This window comes from Idiotropiscis lumnitzeri, unplaced genomic scaffold (genome assembly GCF_059441095.1).
Source record: "Idiotropiscis lumnitzeri isolate Australia: NSW breed Sydney's pygmy pipehorse unplaced genomic scaffold, RoL_Ilum_1.0 HiC_scaffold_121, whole genome shotgun sequence".
Lineage (NCBI taxonomy): Eukaryota > Metazoa > Chordata > Actinopteri > Syngnathiformes > Syngnathidae > Idiotropiscis > Idiotropiscis lumnitzeri.
In genome coordinates, this window is record NW_028283659.1 from 574,266 (window position 1) to 601,925 (window position 27,660).

At 41.9% G+C, this 27,660-nt stretch overlaps 1 protein-coding gene across 2 annotated transcripts in view; it reads right to left on the minus strand.

Moving 5' to 3' along the window:
* Positions 1-8,389, minus strand: part of LOC148315107 (uncharacterized) — a 521,442-nt gene extending 513,053 nt beyond the window's left edge. The window contains exons 1-4 of one of the 2 annotated variants that reach the window (XM_088287535.1): positions 8,292-8,389; positions 4,920-5,020; positions 4,758-4,843; positions 1,109-1,372 (exon numbers count right to left, since the gene is read on the minus strand). The gene's annotated coding sequence lies outside the window, so the exon portion shown is untranslated. Of the gene's footprint in view, positions 1-1,108; positions 1,373-4,757; positions 4,856-4,919; positions 5,021-8,291 lie in introns of those variants that run through there. The other variant, XM_088287537.1, reaches the window with a different exon arrangement.
* Positions 8,390-27,660: the final 19,271 nt, after the last annotated feature.

Here is a 27,660-nt window from a genome sequence, read left to right on the forward strand (position 1 = left end):
ACGTTTTAATAATAATTTGTTTTTTTTGTTATAACATGAATTTCACTCTCTCTCTCCCCGTATATATATATATATATATATATATATATATATATATTATTATATATATTGTATATTTTTTTTAAGCATTTTTGAAGGTGCGCCGCTACTTCGCGGATTTTCAGTTTTCGCGGGTGGTCTCGGTCCCCGTTAACCGCGATAACCGAGGGTTCACTGTACTCCATAAAATTTACAAAAAGCGAGGTGAAACACTCAACCAGAGCTGCTTTTTTTAACATTTCTCGAGGGCCATGGCGAGCCATTTCAAAAAAGCTGCACAACTAACGTATAAAATATTGATAAATTTGCTCGGCCTGATGTGTGTGTAAAGTTTTACGAGTTGTCGTTCATATTTAGAACCTCATAATCAGCTTTGTTTTATTGACGAACAGTGCAATGCCACTCCCACAACTTTTCATGAAAAAGGACGAATTTCGTATTGTGACATCCTCATGGCCGAAGCAGTCATCCGAGCATATATGAGGGCGACCTTGTTGAGTTGCACGGAGAAAAACATCCAAGAAAATAACTTGTATTAGCTTTTACCAGTTGGTGGCGCTACTACTACGATGTAAAATAAGTTGGTAGATGTCTTCAGGGCTGAAGTATCCTCAAATGTGTACAACTTCGAGAAGATAGGATCATCTGAGTCATGTTGCCGGAGCTTTTGTTGCCACAGAGTACAATCAGACTTTTCAGCACCTTAATAGCCACGCCTTTTGCCAAAACGTCACAAAATTCGGCAGAGAGTAAGATCATTGTCTTGAGTCTTTTCTGACTCATTTTCAGTCGGATTCGTCAAAAGGGCACCGTGCAGTACGTGAAAATTAAAATAAAAACAAATTTTTGATTCCACTTGGCGGCACTGTGTGTATAACAAAATAATAACATTAAGATGTCTTCAGGTCGGGACGTTTTATTTACAGGTGAAGGTTTGGATTTTTAGGAGCATGTGCAGGGGAGTTATTAAGCATTCATTTATTTGTATTAGGTTCATTTTGTCTTCTTATTATTGATATTTGACTGATTCATTAAAAGCAGACAATTATGTTTTAGGTTAATTTTTTACCTGACATGTTTCGGCGAGTCTTTCGCCTTCTTCAGAGTGTCGCATGATGGTGTCTTGAGCTGATGTTCCATGAGGGTGTGACTTACCTGTCAAAAAAATGAAAAAAATCAGAGCAGTAAAAGAACAAGCACAACATGAACATTACAAATCAGCAATCACTGACCACTGCAAAAGGGAAAACCACATCATGGACCGGGAGAAGGGCAGGGTCATCCGCACAGAAGAGAACAAACAACAGCGCTGGATCAGAGAGGCCATTGAGATCTGCAAGCGAGGCATAAAAACCATGAACAGAGACAAGGGAGCCTTCATCCTCTCTACCACCTGGACCAGCATCTTGGCGGAGTGAACGGACAGCGGGGGGCGTGACTTGCCTTCATTCTTGTGACAGGTAAGTCACGCCCTCATGGAACATCAGCTGATAAAGACGGGTCACAAGACAGCATCATGTGACACTCTGAAGAAGGCGAAAGACTTTCGTATTGTGACATGCTCAAGGCCTAAACACTCATCCGAGCAAATATAAGGTAGATTTTGTTCACTTGCCCGGAGAAAAACATCAACAAAAATAATTTGTATTTGTTTTAACCAGTTGGTGGCACTACCACTGCGATCAAAAATAAGTTGGCAGCCGTCTTCAGGGCCTGAATATCCTCAAATGTGAAAGATTTCCAGAAGATGGATCATCTGAATCATTTTGCAGGAACTTTTGTTGCCACGGAGAATAATCAGAATCTGCGGCACCGTAATAGCCACGCCCTTTGAAGGAAAGTCATAAAAATAGGGATAGAGTAAGATCAATGTCTTGAGTCTTTTCTAGCCAATTTTCAATCGGATTCGTTAAAAGGGCACCGTGCAGTACGTCAAAATGTAAAAATTGATATTGATTGGCGCAAGGTGTATAACTGAATATAAACATATAGATGTCTTCAGGTACCGACTCTTTATGTACATGTGAAGTTTTGGATTTTTAGCAGCATGTGCAGGAGAGTTATTAAGCATTTTGTCCATCGCGGCGAAGGAAATCTTAAGTGAAAACTTTGAAGCCCCGCCCCCGTCATATAGTATTTCGGAAACAAAAAATTTTAGCCCCAGTGTTTGTCCCAGGTCTTAAGATGCTCCAGACAGAACTTTAAGGCAATCAGATGAAGCCTTTAGGATCAGGGTGCAAAAGAATGACCCCTGTAAACATGCAAAAAAGGGCAAAAGTCGGACTTTCAAAAATTCATAACTCACTTCCTGTTCATATTAGACGTTAAAAAATATAAAATTTTTCGCCATGCCCGATGAGACTGCCAAGTTTGGTGAGTTTTTGTGCATGTTTCGGGGGTCAAAAATGCGATCGAACAATCGGAAAAATAATAATAATAATAATTTCTACAAAAACAATAGGGACTTCGCAGCGGTCGCTGCTCAGGCCCTAATAATAATAATAATAAAAGTAATAATATTTTCTACAAAAACAATAGGGACCTCGCCGCGGTCGCTGCTCGGGCCCCAATAATAATTTCTACACAAAGTCCATTGTGGTGACCCGCCCCCTTTTAAGTAAATTCAAAATGGCCGACTTCCTGTAAAACCTAGCTCATTGCTCCAAGAGACTTTTTTGTAGGTCTTGGTCTTATACATACAGTGAACCCTCGCTACTTCGTGGTTCACCTGTCGCGGGTTCAGTGCTTCGCGGGTCTAAAAAATATTCGGGGGCATTGTAGTTTCGCCAAGCGGCACGACGGGGCGCTGGAGCGGTTAGACGGCCGGCGTGCGCCGAAGAAGAGCGTGGGCGAAGAGGAGAGTGGACGAAGAAGAGCACGTTCCCCCGGACACGATCGGTGGCGACGTTTCGCGCGGTTCGGACCGTACCAGAGCTCCGGCCGGCGTGTGTGGCAGTTAAGCCGTAGAGGAGCACCTTCCCCGGGCACGGGCGGTGCCAAGCGGCCCCTAAGTTTAACCGAATGGAAGCTCCGGAGGAGGAGGGCATGTTCGCGTCACAGTAAGCCGAAGAGGAGCACCTTCCTCGGGCACGGGCGGTTCCAAGCGGCCCCTAAGTTTAACCGAATGGAAGCTCCGGAGGAGGAGGGCATGCTCGCGTCACAGTAAGCCGAAGAGGAGCACCTTCCCCGGGCACGGGCGGTTCCAAGCGGCCCCTAAGTTTAACCGAATGGAAGCTCCGGAGGAGGAGGGCATGCTCGCGTCACAGTAAGCCGAAGAGGAGCACCTTCCCCGGGCACGGCGGTGCCAAGCGGCCCCTAAGTTTAACCGAATGGAAGCTCCGGGGGAGGAGGGCGGGCGTGTGTCACAGTTAAGCCGAATTGGAGCACCTCTTCTGCCCGGGCACGAGCGGAGCGCGAGGCTGTCAGTTATGAATGAATAAATGAATAAATAAATAAAGAATGCTACCTTTCATTTCACAGGGCACACCGGACGGCGTACCAGCAGGTAAAAGTCGGAGTAATTAAATAAATACAAAAAGAATGGCTGGGGAATAAAAAAATAATACGTTTTAATAATAATTTGTTTTTTTTGTTATAACATGAATTTCACTCTCTCTCTCCCCGTATATATATATATATATATATATATATATATATATATATATATATATATATATATATATATATATATATATATATATATATTTATTATATATATTGTATATTTTTTTTAAGCATTTTTGAAGGTGCGCCGCTACTTCGCGGATTTTCAGTTTTCGCGGGTGGTCTCGGTCCCCATTAACCGCGATAACCGAGGGTTCACTGTACTCCATAAAATTTACAAAAAGCGAGGTGAAACACTCAACCAGAGCTGCTTTTTTTTAACATTTCTCGAGGGCCATGGCGAGCCATTTCAAAAAAGCTGCACAACTAACGTATAAAATATTGATAAATTTGCTCGGCCTGATGTGTGTGTAAAGTTTTACGAGTTGTCGTTCATATTTAGAACCTCATAATCAGCTTTGTTTTATTGCCGAACAGTGCAATGCCACTCCCACAACTTTTCACGAAAAAGGACGAATTTCGTATTGTGACATCCTCATGGCCGAAACAGTCATCCGAGCATATATGAGGGCGACCTTGTTGAGTTGCACGGAGAAAAACATCCAAGAAAATAACTTGTATTAGCTTTTACCAGTTGGTGGCGCTACTACTACGATGTAAAATAAGTTGGTAGATGTCTTCAGGGCTGAAGTATCCTCAAATGTGTACAACTTCGAGAAGATAGGATCATCTGAGTCATGTTGCCGGAGCTTTTGTTGCCACAGAGTACAATCGGACTTTTCAGCACCTTAATAGCCACGCCTTTTGCCAAAACGTCACAAAATTCGGCAGAGAGTAAGATCATTGTCTTGAGTCTTTTCTGACTAATTTTCAGTCGGATTCGTCAAAAGGGCACCGTGCAGTACGTGAAAATTAAAATAAAAACACATTTTTGATTCCACTTGGCGGCACTGTGTGTATAACAAAATAATAACATTAAGATGTCTTCAGGTCGGGACGTTTTATTTACAGGTGAAGGTTTGGATTTTTAGGAGCATGTGCAGGGGAGTTATTAAGCATTCATTTATTTGTATTAGGTTCATTTTGTCTTCTTATTATTGATATTTCACTGATTCATTAAAAGCAGACAATTATGTTTTAGGTTAATTTTTTACCTGACATGTTTCGGCGAGTCTTTCGCCTTCTTCAGAGTGTCGCATGATGGTGTCTTGAGCTGATGTTCCATGAGGGTGTGACTTACCTGTCAAAAAAATGAAAAAATCAGAGCAGTAAAAGAACAAGCACAACATGAACATTACAAATCAGCAATCACTGACCACTGCAAAAGGGAAAACCACATCATGGACCGGGAGAAGGGCAGGGTCATCCGCACAGAAGAGAACAAACAACAGCGCTGGATCAGAGAGGCCATTGAGATCTGCAAGCGAGGCATAAAAACCATGAACAGAGACAAGGGAGCCTTCATCCTCTCTACCACCTGGACCAGCATCTTGGCGGAGTGAACGGACAGCGGGGGGCGTGACTTGCCTTCATTCTTGTGACAGGTAAGTCACGCCCTCATGGAACATCAACTGATAAAGACGGGTCACAAGACACCATCATGTGACACTCTGAAGAAGGCGAAAGACTTTCGTATTGTGACATGCTCAAGGCCTAAACACTCATCCGAGCAAATATAAGGTAGATTTTGTTAACCTGCCCGGAGAAAAACATCAACGAAAATAATTTGTATTTGTTTTAACCAGTTGGTGGCGCTACCACTGCGATCAAAAATAAGTTGGCAGCCGTCTTCAGGGCCTGAATATCCTCAAATGTGAAAGATTTCCAGAAGATGGATCATCTGAATCATTTTGCAGGAACTTTTGTTGCCACGGAGAATAATCAGACTCTGCGGCACCGTAATAGCCACGCCCTTTGAAGGAAAGTCATAAAAATAGGGATAGAGTAAGATCAATGTCTTGAGTCTTTTCTAGCCAATTTTCAATCGGATTCGTTAAAAGGGCACCGTGCAGTACGTCAAAATGTAAAAATTTATATTGATTGGCGCAAGGTGTATAACTGAATATAAACATATAGATGTCTTCAGGTACCGACTCTTTATGTACATGTGAAGTTTTGGATTTTTAGCAGCACGTGCAGGAGAGTTATTAAGCATTTTGTCCATTGCGGCGAAGGAAATCTTAAGTGAAAACTTTGAAGCCCCGCCCCCGTCATATAGTATTTCGGAAACAAAAAATTTTAGCCCCAGTGTTTGTCCCAGGTCTTAAGATGCTCCAGACAGAACTTTAAGGCAATCAGATGAAGCCTTTAGGATCAGGGTGCAAAAGAATGACCCCTGTAAACATGCAAAAAAGGGCAAAAGTCGGACTTTCAAAAATTCATAACTCACTTCCTGTTCATATTAGACGTTAAAAAATATCAAATTTTTCGCCATGCCCGATGAGACTGCCAAGTTTGGTGAGTTTTTGTGCATGTTTCGGGGGTCAAAAATGCGATCGAACAATCGGAAAAATAATAATAATAATAATTTCTACAAAAACAATAGGGACTTCGCAGCGGTCGCTGCTCAGGCCCTAATAATAATAATAATAATAATAATAATAATAAAAGTAATAATATTTTCTACAAAAACAATAGGGACCTCGCCGCGGTCGCTGCTCGGGCCCCAATAATAATTTCTACACAAAGTCCATTGTGGAGACCCGCCCCCTTTTAAGTAAATTCAAAATGGCCGACTTCCTGTAAAACCTAGCTCATTGCTCCAAGAGACTTTTTTGTAGGTCTTGGTCTTATACATACAGTGAACCCTCGCTACTTCGAGGTTCACCTTTCGCGGGTTCAGTGCTTCGCGGGTCTAAAAAATATTCGGGGGCATTGTAGTTTCGCCGAGCGGCACGACGGGGCGCTGGAGCGGTTAGACGGCCGGCGGGCGCCGAAGAAGAGCGTGGGCGAAGAGGAGAGTGGACGAAGAAGAGCACGTTCCACCGGACACGATCGGTGGCGACGTTTCGCGCGGTTCGGACCGTACCAGAGCTCCGGCCGGCGTGCGTGGCAGTTAAGCCGTAGAGGAGCACCTTCCCCGGGCACGGGCGGTTCCAAGCGGCCCCTGAGTTTAACCGAATGGAAGCTCCGGAGGAGGAGGGCATGCTCGCGTCACAGTAAGCCGAAGAGGAGCACCTTCCCCGGGCACGGGCGGTTCCAAGCGGCCCCTAAGTTTAACCGAATGGAAGCTCCGGAGGAGGAGGGCATGCTCGCGTCACAGTAAGCCGAAGAGGAGCACCTTCCCCGGGCACGGGCAGTGCCAAGCGGCCCCTAAGTTTAACCGAATGGAAGCTCCGGGGGAGGAGGGCGGGCGTGTGTCACAGTTAAGCCGAATTGGAGCACCTCTTCTGCCCGGGCACGAGCGGAGCGCGAGGCTGTCAGTTATGAATGAATAAATGAATAAATAAATAAAGAATGCCACCTTTCATTTCACAGGGCACACCGGACGGCGTACCAGCAGGTAAAAGTCGGAGTAATTAAATAAATACAAAAAGAATGGTTGGGGAATAAAAAAATAATAAGTTTTAATAATAATTTGTTTTTTTTGTTATAACATGAATTTCACTCTCTGTCTCTCTCTCTCCCCCCGTATATTTATATATATATATATATATATATATATATATTTATATATTTATTATATATATTGTATATTTTTTTTAAGCATTTTTGAAGGTGGCCGCTACTTCGCGGATTTTCAGTTTTCGCGGGTGGTCTCGGTCCCCATTAACCGCGATAACCGAGGGCTCACTGTACTCCATAAAATTTACAAAAAGCGAGGTGAAACACTCAACCAGGGCTGCTTTTTTGAACATTTCTCGAGGGCCATGGTGAGCCATTTCAAAAAAGCTGCACAACTAACGTATAAAATATTGATAAATTTGCTCGGCCTGATGTGTGTGTAAAGTTTCACGAGTTGTTGTTCATATTTAGAACCTCATAATCAGCGTTGTTTTATTGACGAACAGTGCAATGCCACTCCCACAACTTTTCATGAAAAAGGACAAATTTCGTATTATGACATCCTCATGGCCCGAAACAGTCATCCGAGCATATATGAGGGCGACCTTGTTGAGTTGCACGGAGAAAAACATCCAAGAAAATAACTTGTATTAGCTATTAGCAGTTGGTGGCGCTACTACTACGATGAAAAATAAGTTGGTAGATGTCTGCAGGGCTTAAGTATCCTCAAATGTGTGCAACTTCGAGAAGATAGGATCATCTGAGTCATGTTGCTGGAGCTTTTGTTGCCACAGAGTACAATCGGACTTTTCAGCACCGTAATAGCCACGCCTTTTGCCAAAACGTCACAAAATTCGGCAGAGAGTAAGATCATTGTCTAGAGTCTTTTCTGACTAATTTTCAGTCGGATTCGTCAAAAGGGCACCGTGCAGTACGTGAAAATTAAAATAAAAAAAAAATTTTGATTCCACTTGGCGGCACTGTGTGTATAACAAAATAATAACATTAAGATGTCTTCAGGTCGGGACGTTTTATTTACAGGTGAAGGTTTGGATTTTTAGGAGCATGTGCAGGGGAGTTATTAAGCATTCATTTATTTGTATTAGGTTCATTTTGTCTTCTTATTATTGATATTTGACTGATTCATTAAAAGCAGACAATTATGTTTTAGGATAATTTTTTACCTGACATGTTTCGGCGAGTCTTTCGCCTTCTTCAGAGTGTCGCATGATGGTGTCTTGAGCTGATGTTCCATGAGGGTGTGGCTTACCTGTCAAAAAAATGAAAAAAATCAGAGCAGTAAAAGAACAAGCACAACATGAACATTACAAATCAGCAATCACTGACCACTGCAAAAGGGAAAACCACATCATGGACCGGGAGAAGGGCAGGGTCATCCGCACAGAAGAGAACAAACAACAGCGCTGGATCAGAGAGGCCATTGAGATCTGCAAGCGAGGCATAAAAACCATGAACAGAGACAAGGGAGCCTTCATCCTCTCTACCACCTGGACCAGCATCTTGGCGGAGTGAACGGACAGCGGGGGGCGTGACTTGCCTTCATTCTTGTGACAGGTAAGTCACGCCCTCATGGAACATCAGCTGATAAAGACGGGTCACAAGACACCATCATGTGACACTCTGAAGAAGGCGAAAGACTTTTGTATTGTGACATGCTCAAGGCCTAAACACTCATCCGAGCAAATATAAGGTAGATTTTGTTAACCTGCCCGGAGAAAAACATCAACGAAAATAATTTGTATTTGTTTTAACCAGTTGGTGGCGCTACCACTGCGATCAAAAATAAGTTGGCAGCCGTCTTCAGGGCCTGAATATCCTCAAATGTGAAAAATTTCGAGAAGATGGATCATCTGAATCATTTTGCAGGAACTTTTGTTGCCACGGAGAATAATCAGACTCTGCGGCACCGTAATAGCCACGCCCTTCGAAGGAAAGTCACAAAAATAGGGATAGAGTAAGATCAATGTCTTGAGTCTTTTCTAGCCAATTTTCAATCAGATTCGTTAAAAGGGCACCGTGCAGTACGTCAAAATGTAAAAAATGATATTGATTGGCGCAAGGTGTATAACTGAATATAAACATATAGATGTCTTCAGGTACAGACTCTTTATGTACATGTGAAGTTTTGGATTTTTAGCAGCATGTGCAGGAGAGTTATTAAGCATTTTGTCCATTGCGGCGAAGGAAATCTTAAGTGAAAACTTTGAAGCCCCGCCCCTGTCATATAGTATTTCGGAAACAAAAAATTTTAGCCCCAGTGTTTGTCCCAGGTCTTCAGATGCTACAGACAGAATTTTAAGGCAATCAGATGAAGCCTTTAGGATCAGGGTGCAAAAGAATGACCCCTGTAAACATGCAAAAAAGGGCAAAAGTCGGACTTTCAAAAATTCATAACTCACTTCCTGTTCATATTAGACGTTAAAATATCAAATTTTTCGCCATGCCCGATGAGACTGCCAAGTTTGGTGAGTTTTTGTGCATGTTTCGGGGGTCAAAAATGCGATCGAACAATCGGAAAAATAATAATAATAATAATTTCTACAAAAACAATAGGGACTTCGCAGCGGTCGCTGCTCAGGCCCTAATAATAATAATAATAATATTATTAATAATAAAAGTAATAATATTTTCTACAAAAACAATAGGGACCTCGCAGCCGTCGCAGCTCGGGCCCTAATAACAATTTCTAGAAAAACAATAGGGACCTCGCAGCGGTCACTGCTCGGGCCCTAATAATAATAATAAAAATAATAATAATTTCCACAAAAACAATGGGGACCTCGTAGCGGTCGCTGCTCGGGCCCTAATAATAATTTCTACAAAAACAATAGGGACCTCGCCGCCGTCGCTGCTCGGGCCCCAATAATAATTTCTACACAAAGTCCATTGTGGTGACCCGCCCCCTTTTAAGTAAATTCAAAATGGCCGACTTCCTGTAAAACCTAGCTCATTGCTCCAAGAGACTTTTTTGTAGGTCTTGGTCTTATACATACAGTGAACCCTCGCTACTTCGCGGTTCACCTTTCGCGGGTTCAGTGCTTCGCGGGTCTAAAAAATATTCGGGGGCATTGTAGTTTCGCCGAGCGGCACGACGGGGCGCTGGAGCGGTTAGACGGCCGGCGTGCGCCGAAGAAGAGCGTGGGCGAAGAGGAGAGTGGACGAAGAAGAGCACGTTCCCCCGGACACGATCGGTGGCGACGTTTCGCGCGGTTTGGACCGTACCAGAGCTCCGGCCGGCGTGCGTGGCAGTTAAGCCGTAGAGGAACACCTTCCCCGGGCACGGGCGGTGCCAAGCGGCCCCTAAGTTTAACCGAATGGAAGCTCCGGAGGAGGAGGGCATGCTCGCGTCACAGTAAGCCGAAGAGGAGCACCTTCCACGGGCACGGGCGGTTCCAAGCGGCCCCTAAGTTTAACCGAATGGAAGCTCCGGAGGAGGAGGGGATGCTCGCGTCACAGTAAGCCGAAGAGGAGCACCTTCCCCGGGCACGGGCGGTTTCAAGCGGCCCCTAAGTTTAACTGAATGGAAGCTCCGGAGGAGGAGGGCATGCTCGCGTCACAGTAAGCCGAAGAGGAGCACCTTCCCCGGGCAAGGGCGGTGCCAAGCGGCCCCTAAGTTTAACCGAATGGAAGTTCCGGGGGAGGAGGGCGGGCGTGTGTCACAGTTAAGCCGAATTGGAGCACCTCTTCCGCCCGGGCACGAGCGGAGCGCGAGGCTGTCAGTTATGAATGAATAAATGAATAAATAAATAAAGAATGCCACCTTTCATTTCACAGGGTACACCGGACGGCGTACCAGCAGGTAAAAGTCGGAGTAATTAAATAAATACAAAAAGAATGGCTGGGGAATTAAAAAATAATATGTTTTAATAATAATTTGTTTTTTTTGTTATAACATGAATTTCACTCTCTCTCTCCCCGTATATATATATATATATATATATATATATATATATATATATATATTTATATATTTATTATATATATTGTATTTTTTTTAAGCATTTTTGAAGGTGTGCCGCTACTTCGCGGATTTTCAGTTTTCGCGGGTGGTCTCGGTCCCCATTAACCGCGATAACCGAGGGTTCACTGTACTCCATAAAATTTACAAAAGGCGAGGTGAAACACTCAACCAGGGTTGCTTTTTTGAACATTTCTCGAGGGCCATGGCGAGCCATTTCAAAAAAGCTGCACAACTAACGTATAAAATATTGATAAATTTGCTCGGCCTGATGTGTGTGTAAAGTTTCACGAGTTGTCGTTCATATTTACAACCTCATAATCAGCGTTGTTTTATTGCCGAACAGTGCAATGCCACTCCCACAACCTTTCACGAAAAAGGACGAATTTCGTATTGTGACATCCTCATGGCCGAAACAGTAATCCGAGCATATATGAGGGCGACCTTGTTGAGTTGCACGGAGAAAAACATCCAAGAAAATAACTTGTATTAGCTTTTACCAGTTGGTGGCGCTACTACTACGATGAAAAATAAGTTGGTAGAAGTCTTCAGGGCTGAAGTATCCTCAAATGTGTACAACTTCGAGAAGATAGGATCATCTGAGTCATGTTGCCGGAGCTTTTGTTGTCACAAAGTACAATCGGACTTTTCAGCACCGTAATAGCCACGCCTTTTGCCAAAACGTCACAAAATTCGGCAGAGAGTAAGATCATTGTCTTGAGTCTTTTCTGACTAATTTTCAGTCGGATTCGTCAGAAGGGCACCGTGCAGTACGTGAAAATTTAAATAAAAACAAATTTTTGATTCCACTTGGCGGCGCTGTGTGTAAAACAAAATAAGAACATTAAGATGTCTTCAGGTCGGGACGTTTTATTTACAGGTGAAGGTTTGGATTTTTAGGAGCATGTGCAGGGGAGTTATTAAGCATTCATTTATTTGTATTAGGTTCATTTTGTCTTCTTATTATTGATATTTGACTGATTCATTAAAAGCAGACATTTATGTTTTAGGTTAATTTTTTACCTGACATGTTTCAGCGAGTCTTTCGCCTTCTTCAGAGTGTCGCATGATGGTGTCTTGAGACCAGTCTTTATCAGCTGATGTTCCATGAGGGTGTGACTTACCTGTCAAAAAAATTAAAAAATCAGAGCAGTAAAAGAACAAGCACAACATGAACATTACAAATCAGCAATCACTGACCACTGCAAAAGGGAAAACCACATCATGGACCGGGAGAAGGGCAGGGTCATCCGCACAGAAGAGAACAAACTACAGCGCTGGATCAGAGAGGCCATTGAGATCTGCAAGCGAGGCATAAAAACCATGAACAGAGACAAGGGAGCCTTCATCCTCTCTACCACCTGGAGCAGCGTCTTGGCGGAGTGAATGGACAGCGGGGGGCGTGACTTGCCTTCATTCTTGTGACAGGTAAGGCACGCCTTCATGGAACATCAGCTGATAAAGACAGGTCACAAGACACCATCACAGGGTTCGAAGTTAACTTTAAAAACTGCTTGCCCATAGGGCAAGTGCCACTAAAATTTGCCTTGCCCGAGTGGCCAAATTACTTGCCCAACTTGGGCAAGTGACAATTTTTTTTCTCTTGCCCTGAGTGACTTTTTGTATGACAAAGTGTCTAATTACAAATTGCATGAATTTTTTGTTCGGACAGTTCCCGCCTAGAAAGAATTAAAAATACGTTACAATCATAAGGGTTGCTTATAGAAAAATGTATCATGTATTAACACATTAATTAGGTGTCTGCTGACCCAGGATTATGTTATTGTTATGTTATGTTATATATGAAAGAGAATGTGGAATGACACTGAACGATGGAAGGTGGAAGGATGTGGAAAGATTGTGAATGACATTGAATGATTTGGAATGACACTGAAAGATTTTGAATAATACTGAATGACACTGAATGAAGTAAAACTTTCTGGGAACGGGCCAATTCAAGATAGCTGCCGCACTGTGGGGGAGGCTTTGGTACCAAATTTGGAAAGAGACCCAAACGGTTGGGTCCATTTTATATCAGTGTGGGGGTTAAACGTTGGTCTCGGCGGAGCTGTCTGAATATTGGAGAAGTTAGAAGACAAAGTAAAACAGAACAATTAAAATCACTCTTCAAATACATATTGTTTGGTGGGCAGAGCATGATTTACAGCTCACCATTTTATTGCATGCACCAAGCATGTTATACATTTTTCTGTCCATGGGATGGCGTAGTCAAGAAAAATGAAGCATCTCGAAGCCCATTCGTGTGTGAAGTATTTCCCTGCAGGGCTTGGCTGCTTTATGGGGCTTCATTTTGCCATCACTAGTTTTAGATAGTTTTAATTTTTGAAAGAGCATTTTTGTTTTAGTATTAAGGTAGGCCAGAAATGGAATGAAATGCAGAGATAGAAATGACACAGGAAAAATTTGGCTAGAAGGGCTATAATTTTCATTAAAGCAGAGAAGAAAATAGAAACTACAAAAAACATTGATGTGTACTTGTCCACTTTAAGGTAGAACTGGTTGAAGTGAAATGAGTCACAAGATTGGAAAAATAGGAAATAAAATAGAATTAACATGTTCATTTTTGTGATAAGAAATTTGTGATTAGGTGAAAAGGGGAAAAAAAAGAGAATTACAGGCTTTTCAAATAAAACAACCTAATTTAAATTGGCCAACTTGTAAAATGGAAAAGAAAATTCTAAATTATGCACAGAAAGCATGAACGTGTTGGGCAGAAGGAAGGAAAAAGAAAAGAAAGAAAGGAGGAAGCAGTAAGTCTTGTTACAAAACATTAACTTTTCAGGACGAGTTGTGGTAGCAATGGAGGATCACGTGACGTAAAAAGTCAAACATAAAAGTGTGTGTAGAAGGAGTTCTACATCAACATGCGTTTTACTCATTAGGCCGTGATACACTGGCAAAATTGGACTTCAATAGAATTAATAAGCACGGGCGAATTCAAACAAACGTCAAAACTTTAAAGGGGTAAGTGATAAGAAAGAGAAAAGATATTGCCAGACCACTTTTCTGTAAAAACTTTCCTTGGGACGCCTCGGTGACCCCCATTAAATCCCTGACCCTTCATAGATAAAGTTGAGGCCCAGTGCCTCTCAGGGCTGTAATTTATGTGGCAGAGAAAGGTCCAACAAGCCTTGGTAATCTTTAAAACAGTATCGTCATGGCCATGGAATGGGTTGTGTATGTTGGAACTTGTGAAGATACACTACAAGATTGTATCGACAAAGCATCTTAACGCACTACCAAATTATTATAAGCCATTTGAGCAAAACAGTGACTGCAAAAAATGACTTCATTAGCCTGAGTTACTGCAGGAACCAGGGCAAAATGAATTCATTTGCATATTTAGTCACAACAATTTGGATTTCGTGGCAGAGAACCACTTAGAGTGTGATTAAGAGCTTTCACTGCTGCTTTAAGGAATCAAAAAATTACATTCTTTTCCCACCACATTCACATTGCACGCCGGCCTAATTGTCACAGGGACACATTATACTGATAAGTTGCGGTGCATTTCAGCCCAGCGTCATTTTTTCCCCGCATCATCTAGGAGGCGCCACACGACTGTGGAGCCGTCCAAATTATCACCAAACCGCGACTTGACCTTCCTCCCGACTGGAGGAACTCAGACTTGTAACACAGACCAGGTGCGCATTCCAGACTGATAAGAAGTAAAAGTGTTTGAGAACCAAGGTCGCAGCCTGAAATCAAACTGACTTTTATGCGATGGGAGTACTAACATTGTGATACCAACGGATAAGAGATTGTTAGGATAAGCAGGAAGAGCGTAGGCGGGTGTGAGCTAATTAAAATTTGGGGTTTCCCATCTTGTATGAGTTGTATGGTTACAATGTGGACTGACAGTCAAGATAAATGTTCATGCGTTCTGTCGACATTGGGCTTTAAAAACCACAACAGGAAAAGAAAAGTTGTGCATAAAGCACGTCTAAAATAGTTATTTGTGAACGCAAAATTCACTTAACAGAAAATGACACAATTACAATTGGAAACTGCCTCGCCTTTATATCGACACAGCGCAGCTAAAAGGGAAAATGAACACACCCCCACACGCACACACACGCAGAAAATCAACTTGACAATTTGATCCCACGCCAGGGAAAAAGGTACCAGTAATTGAACGCACACATTGGGAGAACAAAGGTGCAAACATTGCTGAGGACAGGATCAGCAAATTGGCAGATGGCAAATCCTGGCTGCCTAATTCATTGATTGGAAAAGTAATAAGAGTGACACACGAGCATAACTATGTGTCAAGAGAGGGGTAGTATGATATGAAATTGTTCCCACATACAGACTTTTCAACAAAAAACTTTTTTTTAGACAGTGTTATTTGTTTGAGATGCAATATTGTTTGGTTGTAATTCATATGTTTTCAAAATGGATTAAGTTGTTTCCGACAACATATGTTGATGCTAAAACAATTGGAAAAAGTGTTGTGTAATCAAATTGTCAGGTTCAATCACCTAAGCATTCACTGAACATAGGCTAAATGAATGGAAGGAAGACAAGAGTTGATCTTTTACTCGCGAGGAGAACGAACGGAGGTGTGCTCAGTTACATCTCCAAATTCGTTCTGGAGCACACTCCGCCGAGCCCTCTATTTTATTAGGGAAGTCCCTAACAATACAATGTATTTGCACTAAGGGATGAAGGGGGGAGCACCAGCAGGAACATGTAAACATCTCAGACACAAGAGGAAAGACAGACATCAATGGCAGTCATCCACTGATTGAAAAGGCAGATATGCCCTTTTAGTGCTCTGGTACTAAAGTCTCAGTCCTTTTGTTTCAGAGGTGTGTCTCAGCACACCTCCTTTGATGTTGCAGACGTTGATCCAGTCTTCAGGCATCCGCTTCTCTGTGAAGTCTTCTCATCCATATGGTCAAACATGGGTCACGCTGTGGAACAATTCTTTTGCAATACTAATAGAGTAAAATATGGGATAAAATACATCTTCAACCTAACACAAATTATCCTGACATTTGGAATTTCAAGAAGTGATTTGAAGTGAAAATTATGCATTTTGTGAATGATGTTGTAACAAGTGGGACAGTTGTTGCAAAATTGACTCAAAGCGTCATTGTGCATACAGTCTGCAGGACTTGTGGAACGCACAAATGGGACTGTTAAGGGCAGACTTATCAAGACAATGAGGGAAAAAAAGGAGACAATGACCAGACTGTGTTTCAATCACAACAATGAGGATAGTGCCAGCCGAAGTTAGGACACTATCCCCTATCGACTCTCAGGTTCATCAGAACCACCAGCGACTGGCACATCAGTCCCAGTCCACATGGGAAACATGTTTTGACCAAAAAGAAAAAAAAAAAAAAAGACGCAATTACTGGTCAGTGTGTTCTGATCCACAGAGAAATCACGTCCGTGTGGGAGACCAACTCTTCTTCAAGGTGCTGAAACGACTTCGTTGGGACAAGTGAATGCTGAGATGGCCCTCGCCAGATGATTGCAGTGACCCCGACGGCAGCAAAGGTCGCGGGGCGTGGCAGCTGGATCCACCAGTTGCAGTACAAGCTTCTCCGGTTTCCAGCTAAAGGCCGAGCAACGCGAATCCCTCGAACAGGAGCCCACCTGAGTCACAATATCGGACCACACGCACATCGGAACCGCACAACCAGCCACAGATACGAATGTTGAAGCCACAGAACAAAAAGATTAGATATTGTTTGGAAATTAATGACGTACATAAAGAATTTTAGCCTTGATTGGAGAACATTACTGCATTTACATTTTTAATAAAATGAAACAATTATTGATGTTATGACCACTACGAAGAATTTGAAAGACAATATATCGGGATAATTATGGTTTTCATTTTTGTTATGTGTAGTCTGTTCATGTTGCATTATTCTTATGACAAAGATGATTATTAACTGCATGTTTGTTGCCCAAATGTACCATTACAACCTGATTGATGTTGAGAATGACGAATTCGAACTGGACAATGACAAACTCGAACTGGACACTGAAACCTAAATAACACATGGACCCTTTTGCCCCTGCCCCCACACATGCACACACATACACCACACACGAAGATCCGGGAGGTAAAGACGGCTGTCCCCTCCTACAACGAGGCAAGGGCCTCCATCAAGTCGCCGCAGAGACAAGCTCTGCGTGGAGACAAACTCTGCGTGGAGACAGTTTTGTTATTTTTCACTAGGTATATTGAAGTTTTTTTATGTTTTATTCCCAAGTGACCAACATACCATGAGAATCTCGTTCCACGCCGGAAGGGAGGAGGGGAATTTTGTCCCTACTGAGGGTTTTCGCCCCTCCACGGATGACCACACTGTTGTATGATTTCATTATGATGATCTGTCTTAAAGCCGTAAGGACATGATTTAAACCCACAAACGGGGAAATGTGAGATGGGATGAGGATATGTAAATAGTTTGTGTATTTCTAATCATGTTTTTATACACTATTTGTATCAGTTATAATTGCGCACACACACAGACACTCACATTATTGCTTTAGCACACACGCGCACAACTGGAACACACGCACACACTTTAGTTTCGAATTCCTGACTGACTACTGTGGTTGATTGCTTCCTGCCTGCCTGCTAGAATTTCAGACAGACCTCCATTGTCTGCTTAGGTTGCTGATAAAAGACCGAACGGGTGGTAGAGAGTGAGAGAGAGTGCGCGAGATTGAACTGGCAAGACGCCTGCTTCACCTCCTGACTTCCTCTCCCATTCGCGAATGGTCAAAAACAAAACTCTAACTGGTTTGGTCTGGATTTATGCCACCTTCAGTCTAAAAATGGCGTCAGGACGTTTTAAACCTGACAGTTGCCTTGAGATCTCCGAGCTCGAACTGCCCTATTCCCACCTTGATCACAAGCTCCCATGAACCACTTGGACAGGGTTGCCTGTGTCCTTCTCGTTGATGTCCTTTGTGGCTCCATTCCTTTTCAGTGCTCCTAAAACAAAAAAGACAAGAAGCCAACTTAGTAAAGCTATTTAATGATTGTGAAACCTTATGGGACATGCTGAAATGTCTTCACACCACAATCCCTTAAAAAAAAAATTAAAAAAAAAATATATTACCGTATAGAACATCAGAAAAAGGCAGGTCTCGGCGCTTGTTCTTGCTACGATGTCCAAAGAGATTGTACTTCAGAGACAGAGGATTTGTCATGATGAACGCCATCATTGTTCTGACACTATCGTCCAATCCACCAATACCTGCAACCATTATAACATGGGTGTCACTCGATCCAGATAATCATCACACACTTAAAAATATTTTGGCAGTTAAACTGGGTATGATAAACGTCACAGGAAAGGAATTGTCGATTAAGTGAACAGCTTCGGTAACGCCATATACACTCAAAGGGCAAGAGCCCAACATTCTACCAAAATGATTATGATTAGGGAGGTAACGATTCACTCAAGCCCCGATTCGATTTTTGATTTTCAGTTCCCGATTTCGATTCGATATTTTAATTGTTTTAAGTTGCTGCCACGTTTGTCTCTGTGCGCTCGTGTGATGCTGCAGCGATCCACAAACAAAATATGTCTATACGTCTTGTGCATTTTGAATGGAACCAAAAAACAATACACGATGCCAAATTGTACTATTATTATGAAACTGCCTATGAGTAGTAAAAGAAATACTTGTAAAAATATTTCACATTTTTAGAGCCCCAATACATTCTTTTAAATATAGAAGGGACTGAAATCATGTGAAAATTGAGTCTTTTTCTCAGTTTCCGACTTGGGGTGAACACATTCGGCTTATCATAGTTGCAGTTGACCATCTTGAACTCTGAAGTCTTTCAACTCGGCCTTCCGAATCAGGGTTTTAGAGGTGGGGCTATTTAGTGATACAGTAGGATGGTTTGATCTCTGTAGCTCCAGAATCAGGAATGTACTGGGACTGGGGTTCCTACTTGGGTTTAGGGTACCTAATTTTATATTTCAAGAAATTAAATAATTATTTATAATTTTGAAGATAATACATTAAAATTTCATCATTTTCATACCTGCATTAGATCCTGCAGTAGACTCACAGACTCAACACGTTGGACGTACTCAAGGACCTTCTGCAGCGCCTCTCTTGGTTAGGAAGCTTTTTCTCTGTGACAATCCATGGGGAGGTGTAGATGGTACTTCGTCATCACAGGCTTCAGACTCGTCACTTGAGAAAACATCCCTGCAATGGATGCATAGACACTTGGGCATGAATGTCATTTAACAACAAAAGCTAGAACAAAAAGCTTTGCATTTAAAAGAATACATCTGTGATGGGGAAGCCAGGTTAAAGTGTTAATTTTATAATTATGTAATTAGCTGCAGGTTAGTCTAGTGAAGGTGTAATCACTTCTATTTTGGAGCATAGCTTTTGCTCTGTCCAATCATTGCCTCACCTGCTGAAACCCACATTCGGGTATTTTACAAACCAAAAACTTAAATACCTGTACAGCTCTCATTTTTAACTTATTTTCTCTAACCTTTACCCACAAAATTTGAATATTCAAAATAAAAGTACACAAAGAAGTCACAATTTTTCCACATTAGTTACTTACGTAGTTCCTCTCAAATGCAGCTCAACACTGCATTGAATTAGAGCTTGATAAGCCGACACACAAAACATACAAAGCACATTGTGGCATGATTCTGAATGAGCCAATCTAGCATTTCAACATCTGTTCAACTGTTGGAATTTTAACTATTATCTGACTCTATTAACCAACATTCATCCAACAATTATGCGCGCTCGTTTTGGACACTGCATTGAATTAGAGCTTGATAAACCCACACACAAAACATACAAAGCACATTGTGGCATGATTCTGAATGAGCCAATCTAGCATTTCAATATCTGTTCAACTTTCATCTTGAATTTCTATTATTTAAATAACAGGCAACATTCAACAGTTAATATGTTTTGCTTTACTTACCCAAATCAAACACATCACAAAAAAGCCTTAAATGAGCTAGTGGAGTAGATTGTATTAATTTGAGTGAAAGCTTAAGTCTTTTGGAGAATTTTGGAGAGAGATCGAGGGACACTGTGTTTAGCGTCGTAGGCCCAATGCGAACAATATGTAGCTCGTTGTAAAGGTCCTCATAAAAATAAATAAAACACACAACGCTTATCAGTATTATTAAAAGGGTGATTATAATGTACTTAAGTTTTCCCCAAAATAATTCGAGTACGTACGTTGTTGATATACCCTCTGTGTTCTCGTCACTTATCATTTTAGCATACTGTGTTTTAGCTAACGCACCAAGCAGTTTTCCAACACAGGCAACCTTGAAAAATTACAAAACACATTGTAAAGTAAGTCTAAAAAATGAGAGCCAGACATTTACCCAAGATTAATTAATTAATTCAATTATCGTTCGGGACTCACCGTGCTTTCAGCTCTTCTGCCGCACCTCAAAGACCGCGTAGCTTGCATTCGCTCCTTTTCTCACAGTTTGAATATGCTGCCTTCAAAAGAATCTGTAATTTTGACAACTCCAACTTGAATCTACAAAAATCAAGCAATAAGGTAGAAATAACTTCAAATATACTTTGAATAAAGATCTTTCACAGCATACAGAATTAATAAAATAACTAATTAATAATGTTGATTTTGTTTATTTAAAAAAAAGTAACTGTGTTGACTGTTGGATGTGGCTGACAATGCTGGACCTGCCTTGTCAAATAGTTCATAGATGACAATCTTAGCTGTCTGGTATATTATAAAATGTTATCTTGTCCCTTAAGGGTTATTAAGTCACAGTTGGGGGTACATGTAAATTCACAAAATATAACGTCCAGCCTTGTTAAATTTAGCATAGATAAATACATGAATTTAATTTTAATTTTAATAAATCAATCAATCCTCTGTACTGCTTCTTGTCCTCACAAGGGTCCCCGGGAGTGCTGGAGCCTATCCCAGCTGTCTTCGGGCAGTCGACAGGGTACACCCTGAACTGGTTGCCAGTCAATCGCAGGGCACACAGAGACAAGCAACCATCCGCTCTCACACTCAGACCTTGGACCAGTGACCAATCAACCTATCATGGATGTTTTTGGAAAGTGGGAGGAAACCGGCGAAAACCCTAGCAGGCACAGGGAGAACCTTGCACTTCTGTACTGTGATGCGGACTTGCTAACCAGTCCGCCACCGTGCCGCTTGTTCTAAAGAGTCCCAGAAAATAAAAACACCCGTCCCTTAGTCAAAAGCGGAAAAAGTCCAACAACAACCCGACCATAATTTGCATTGTTCCATAAGTTAAATCAATGTCAAACCTAATAAAAGCTGACTTCTGGTCCTCAAAAATCCTACACTTATTTTAGTCCTTTCACAATCTCGCAGCATAGGCTCCATGGCCATGTCTCTATCGTTTTGGCATCCATTGAATAGTTCTACTGAGAATAGTCTTCGGGTGGTTACTATTAGCATAGCATGCATTAAATATCAAAAAGGCTCCAGAACAAATTTTCAAACCCATGCCCGCTTAGCTCATCTATAACCCATACAGGACCCAGACATGGTTGACCAGCTCTAACCTATGCCCACTTATCCCACACATAACCCAAACAGGACCGATAAATGGTGACCACTTCTCACCCATGCCCACTTAGCCCACACATAACCCAAATAGGACCCAGACATGGTTGACCAGCTCTAACCCATGCCCACTTGGCCCATATACAGCCCATATGAGACCCTCACATGGTTGACCAGTTCTAACCCATGCCCACTTAGCCCACACATAACCCAAATAGGACCTATAAATGGTTTCAGTAGTAGATTCAGTAGTTTTTATCATTACAGCATTTTCCCCTCTGTATAATGGACAGACATTAGGAGTGTTTCCTTACACTTAGATACGTTTATACTGTGTATATTTGCATGCTTTTTATGAATGTCTGCTGCTAATGTTATACATTAACGGCTACATTACGCCGCCGACTCTGTGTGAGCTATATCTTTGCTGCTGTAACACCTCAAATTTCCCCATTGTGGGACTAATAAAGGCCATCTTTATCTTTATCTTTACCAGTTCTAACCCATGCCCACTTAGCCCATACACAACCCGTATTGCACCCACAACATTTGCCCAGTTTAAGCCCATGCCCACCAATCCCAGATGGCGCCCACATGGAACCCTGTACCATTGCCCACTTCTAGCCCATTCCCACTTGGTACCCAGGAATCCCGCATTTACCCCATTTGGGGCCCAGTTGGACATGTTGGCTGGGTACAGTACTTTTATTCTTGCAGTATTTTTATCATTGCAGTATTTTCAATCATTCAGTATTTTTTTTTATCATTGCAGCATTTTTATTTATTTCCCCTCTGAACCATAGACAGGCATTAGGAGTGTTTCCTTACACTTGTATATGTTGTGGGCTGTAAGTGTGTATATACATGGGGATCTGTGTATATACGTATATACTGTGTATATTTGCATGCTTTTTATGAATGCCTGCTGCCAATGTTATACATTAACGGCTACATTACGTCGGTGCCACTGTGTGATGTATATCTTTGCTGCTGTAACACTGCAAATGTCCCCGTTATGGGACAATTAAAAGACATCTTTATCTTTAGAAATTGAAGATTCACTTGCGAGGCCATTTTCAACACGGACCTTTCAAGAGAAGCTATATCGTCCAACACTCGGTCAGTGCTGTCTAAGTGCTTTTCTGTATATTGTTTGTCCACCCGTGGTGTCATAAATTATGGTATTATGAGGGGGATTTATTCAAGTAGGACTAAGTAGGACTTCATTGAAGGCCCAGGTGTGAAATGCATGGCCCTCCACTGGTTCAAATAATATCTAAAACTAAATTACCAGTTACATGTGCAATTTCAATATTCAACAATTATCTCAACAAAAAAGGACAATCTGAATTTTTTTTAAATGCACAATAAAACAGAAAAGCCATTTCCGGGTATTTTACAATTCAGTCTTCATTGGGGAAAAAACATTCAACAATTTGCTTTTCTTATTTAATACATAGTTCAGCACAGCAGGTGGCGGACAAGCACCTTAAAACGTCATTCGCCTACACAAGGAAGAAGAACATGCCAGAGGCGCTCCCGTGTCCTCGTCTTTCGGTCAACCTGAGAATAATGTTCTTGAGGATTAAAGTTTATAAATGTAAGTATGATGTGATTTTTTATTTTATTTTATGTTGTTGAACAGTGTTTTTGTTTATTTTATAATTTCGTCATTAAAAGGCTGTGGCGGTTGGAGAGTCAGCTTCGTGTTAGGGCGTGTTAAAGATCCCGATACCCACACTACACCCTCATTGAAGTATATACGAGTAAAATTATTCGAGCGCGCAGCCAAAGTATATTGTCCACAATTATTTGCGGACTTAACCAAAATCCCATTGAACTGGCGATGTTCGGTGGAATTCTTGTGCCCATGCTGAAAAAAATTCTCTTCAAATGTACATATCAAATTATGACATTATGATAAACAGTTGCATGTGTGCAATTTCGGTCACTCTTTTAAAGTCACCTACGTGTTTTGTCCGAGTGCAGCTAGCGTACTTAGCGACCTTGTGTGCATGCGCCGCAGATTGTGAGAGCGCCTCAAATAGTACAAATGAAGCTATAGCTTGTTCCGGTGGGTCCCAAGCCAGGGTTTTTTCTTAACTACCACATTACTTAAGTTTTAATATCACTCTCAACGTCAAAATTGTTACAAATAAATACATAATGATAACGTGCCGCCAAGCTCGATGACATAGGAGGCGGAAGTTGGTGTCGTCACACGCATTGTCCCAATTTTGCAATATCGGTACGCTTGGAACCTGTGCTCTGCAACACCCCATGTACACGTCAACGAGGAACGTATGGTGTAGAGTGTTTATTGCGATTGGGCCATTCTTTGTCACGGTCTTCTCTCTGACAAATTGGCATATTTAGCAGCCAAAATATAATGAGCCGTTGCTGTGATAGTAGTTGCAGCCCAAGGTTATTTTAGTAAACGAAAATGAACTCAAAACTTGAATAGAAAAAAATAAAATTCGATAATGAAAAAAATACAGTGAACCCTCGGTTATCGCGGTTAATGGGGACCGAGACCACCCGCGAAAACTGAAAATCCGCGAAGTAGCGGCGCACCTTCAAAAATGCTTAAAAAAAAAAAGTGCGAAGTAGTGGTGCACCTTCAAAAATGCTTAAAAAAAAATAATAATAAATATGTATATATATATATATATATATATGTATATATATATATATATATACACGGGTAGAGAGAGAGAGAGAGTGAAATTCATGCTATAACAAAAAAAAAAAATTATTATTAAAACTTATTATTTTTTTATTCCCCAGCCATTATTTTTGTATTTATTCAATTACTTCTTTTTGTATTTTTTTAATTACTTCGACCTTTACCTGCTGGTACGCCGTCCGGTGTGCCCTGTGAAATGAAAGGTGGCATTCTTCATTTATTTTTTTTATTCATTTATTCATTCATAACTGACAGCCTCGCGCTCCGCTCGTGCTCGGGCGGAAGAGGTGCTCCTCTTCGGCTTAATTGTCATGCACCTGCTCCCCCGAAGCGTGTCTCCGTTCGGTTGAACTCGGTTTCATTTCGCCCCGCCCGTGCCCGGGGAAGGTGCTTCTCTTCGGCTTAACTGTGACGCGAGCATGCCCTCCTCCTCCGGAGCTTCCATTCGGTTAAACTTAGGGGCCGCTTGACACCGCCCGTGCCCGGGGAAGGTGCTCCTCTTCGGCTTAACTGCCACGCACGCCGGCCGGCCTCCTCCGGAGCTCTCGTACGCTCCCGAACAGAGCGAAATGTCGCCCCGCTAGTGCCCGGGCGGAAGTTGTTCCTCTTCGGCTTAACTGCCACGCACGCTGGCCGGAGCTCTGGTACGGTCCGAACCGCGCGAAACGTCGCCCCAAATCGTGCCCGGGGGAACGTGCTCTTCTTCGTCCACTCTCCTCTTCGCCCACGCTCTTCTTCGGCGCATGCCGGCCGTCTAACAGCTCCAGCGCCCCGTCGTGCCGCTCGGCGAAACTACAATGCCCCCGAATATTTTTTAGACCCGCGAAGCACTGAACCCGCGAAAGGTGAACCGCGAAGTAGCGAGGGTTCACTGTAAAATGAAAATGCTCTTTCAAAAATTAAAACTATCTAAAACTAGTGATGGCAAAATGAAGCCCCATAAAGCAGCCAAGCCCTGCAGGGAAATACTTCACACACGAATGGGCTTCGAGATGCTTCATTTTTCTTGACTACGCCATCCCGTGGACAGAAAAATGTATAACATGCTTGGTGCATGCAATAAAATGGTGAGCTGTAAATCATGCTCTGCTTACCAAACAATATGTATTTGAAGAGTGATTTTAATTGTTCTGTTTTACTTTGTCTTCTCACTTCTCCAATATTCAGACAGCTCCGCAGAGACCAACGTTTCACCCCCACACTGATATAAAATGGACCCAACCGTTTGGGTCTCTTTCCAAATTTGGTACCAAAGCCTCCCCCACAGTGCGGCAGCTATCTTGAATTGGCCCGTTCCCAGAGAGTTTTACTTCATTCAGTGTCATTCAGTATTATTCAAAATCTTTCAGTGTCATTCCAAATCATTCAATGTCATTCACGATCTTTCCACATCCTTCCACCTTCCATCGTTCAGTGTCATTCCACATTCTCTTTGATATATAACATAACATAACAATAACATAATCCTGGGTCAGCAGACACCTAATTAATGTGTTAATACATGATACATTTTTATATAAGCAACACTTATGATTGTAACGTATTTTTAATTCTTTCTAGGCGGGAACTGTCCGAACAAAAAATTCATGCAATTTGTAATTATACACTTTGTCATACAAAAAGTCACTCAGGGCAAGAGAAAAAGAATTGTCACTTGCCCAAGTTGGGCAAGTAATTTGGCCACTCGGGCAAGGCAAATTTTAGTGGCACTTGCCCTATGGGGAAGCAGTTTTTAAAGTTAACTTCGAACCCTGTGATGGTGTCTTGTGACCAGTCTTAATCAGCTGATGTTCCATGAAGGCGTGCCTTACCTGTCACAAGAATGAAGGCAAGTCACGCCCCCCGCTGTCCGTTCACTCCGCCAAGATGCTGCTCCAGGTGGTAGAGAGGATGAAGGCTCCCTTGTCTCTGTTCATGGTTTTTATGCCTCGCTTGCAGATCTCAATTGCTTCTTTGATCCAGCGCTGTAGTTTGTTCTCTCCGGTGCGGATGACCCTGCCCTTCTCCCAGTCCATGATGTGGTTTTCCCTTTTGCAGTGGTCAGTGATTGCTGATTTGTAATGTTCATGTTGTGCTTGTTCTTTTACTGCTCTGATTTTTTAATTTTTTTGACAGGTAAGTCACACCCTCATGGAACATCAGCTGATAAAGACGGGTCTCAAGACACCATCATGCGACACTCTGAAGAAGGCGAAAGACTCGCCGAAACATGTCAGGTAAAAAATTAACCTAAAACATAATTGTCTGCTTTTAATGAATCAGTCAAATATCAATAATAAGAAGACAAAATGAACCTAATACAAATAAATGAATGCTTAATAACTCCCCTGGACATGCTCCTAAAAATCCAAACCTTCACCTGTAAATAAAACGTCCCGACCTGAAGACATCTTAATGTTATTATTTTGTTATACACACAGCGCCGCCAAGTGGAATCAAAAATTTGTTTTTATTTTAATTTTCACGTACTGCACGGTGCCCTTTTGACGAATCCGACTGAAAATTAGTCAGAAAAGACTCACTTACTCTCTGCCGAATTTTGTGACGTTTTGGCAAAAGGCGTGGCTATTACGGTGCTGAAAAGTCCGATTGTACTCTGTGGCAACAAAAGCTCCGGCAACATTACTCAGATGATACTATCTTCTCGAAGTTGTACACATTTGAGGATACTTCAGCCCTGAAGACATCCACCAACTTATTTTTCATCGTAGTAGTAGCGCCACCAACTGGTAAAAGCTAATACAAGTTATTTTTTTGGATGTTTTTCTCCGTGCAACTCAACAAGGTCGCCCTCATATATGCTCGGATGACTGTTTCGGCCATGAGGATGTCACAATACGAAATTCATCCTTTTTCGTGAAAAGTTGTGGGAGTGGCATTGCACTGTTCGGCTATAAAACAACGCTGATTATGAGGTTCTAAATATGAACGACAACTCGTGAAACTTTACACACACATCAGGCAGAGCAAATTTATCAATATTTTATACGTTAGTTGTGCAGCTATTTTGAAATGGCTCGCCATGGCCCTCGAGAAATGTTAAAAAAAGCAGCCCTGGTTGAGTGTTTCACCTCGCTTTTTGTAAATTTTATGGAGTACAGTGAACCCTCGGTTATCGCGGTTAATGGGGACCGAGACCACCCGCGAAAACTGAAAATCCGCGAAGTAGCGGCGCACCTTCAAAAATGCTTAAAAAAAAATACAATATATATAATAAATATATATATACGGGGAGAGAGAGAGAGAGTGAAATTGATGTTATAACAAAAAAACCAAATTATTATTAAAACGTATTATTTTTTTATTCCCCAGCCA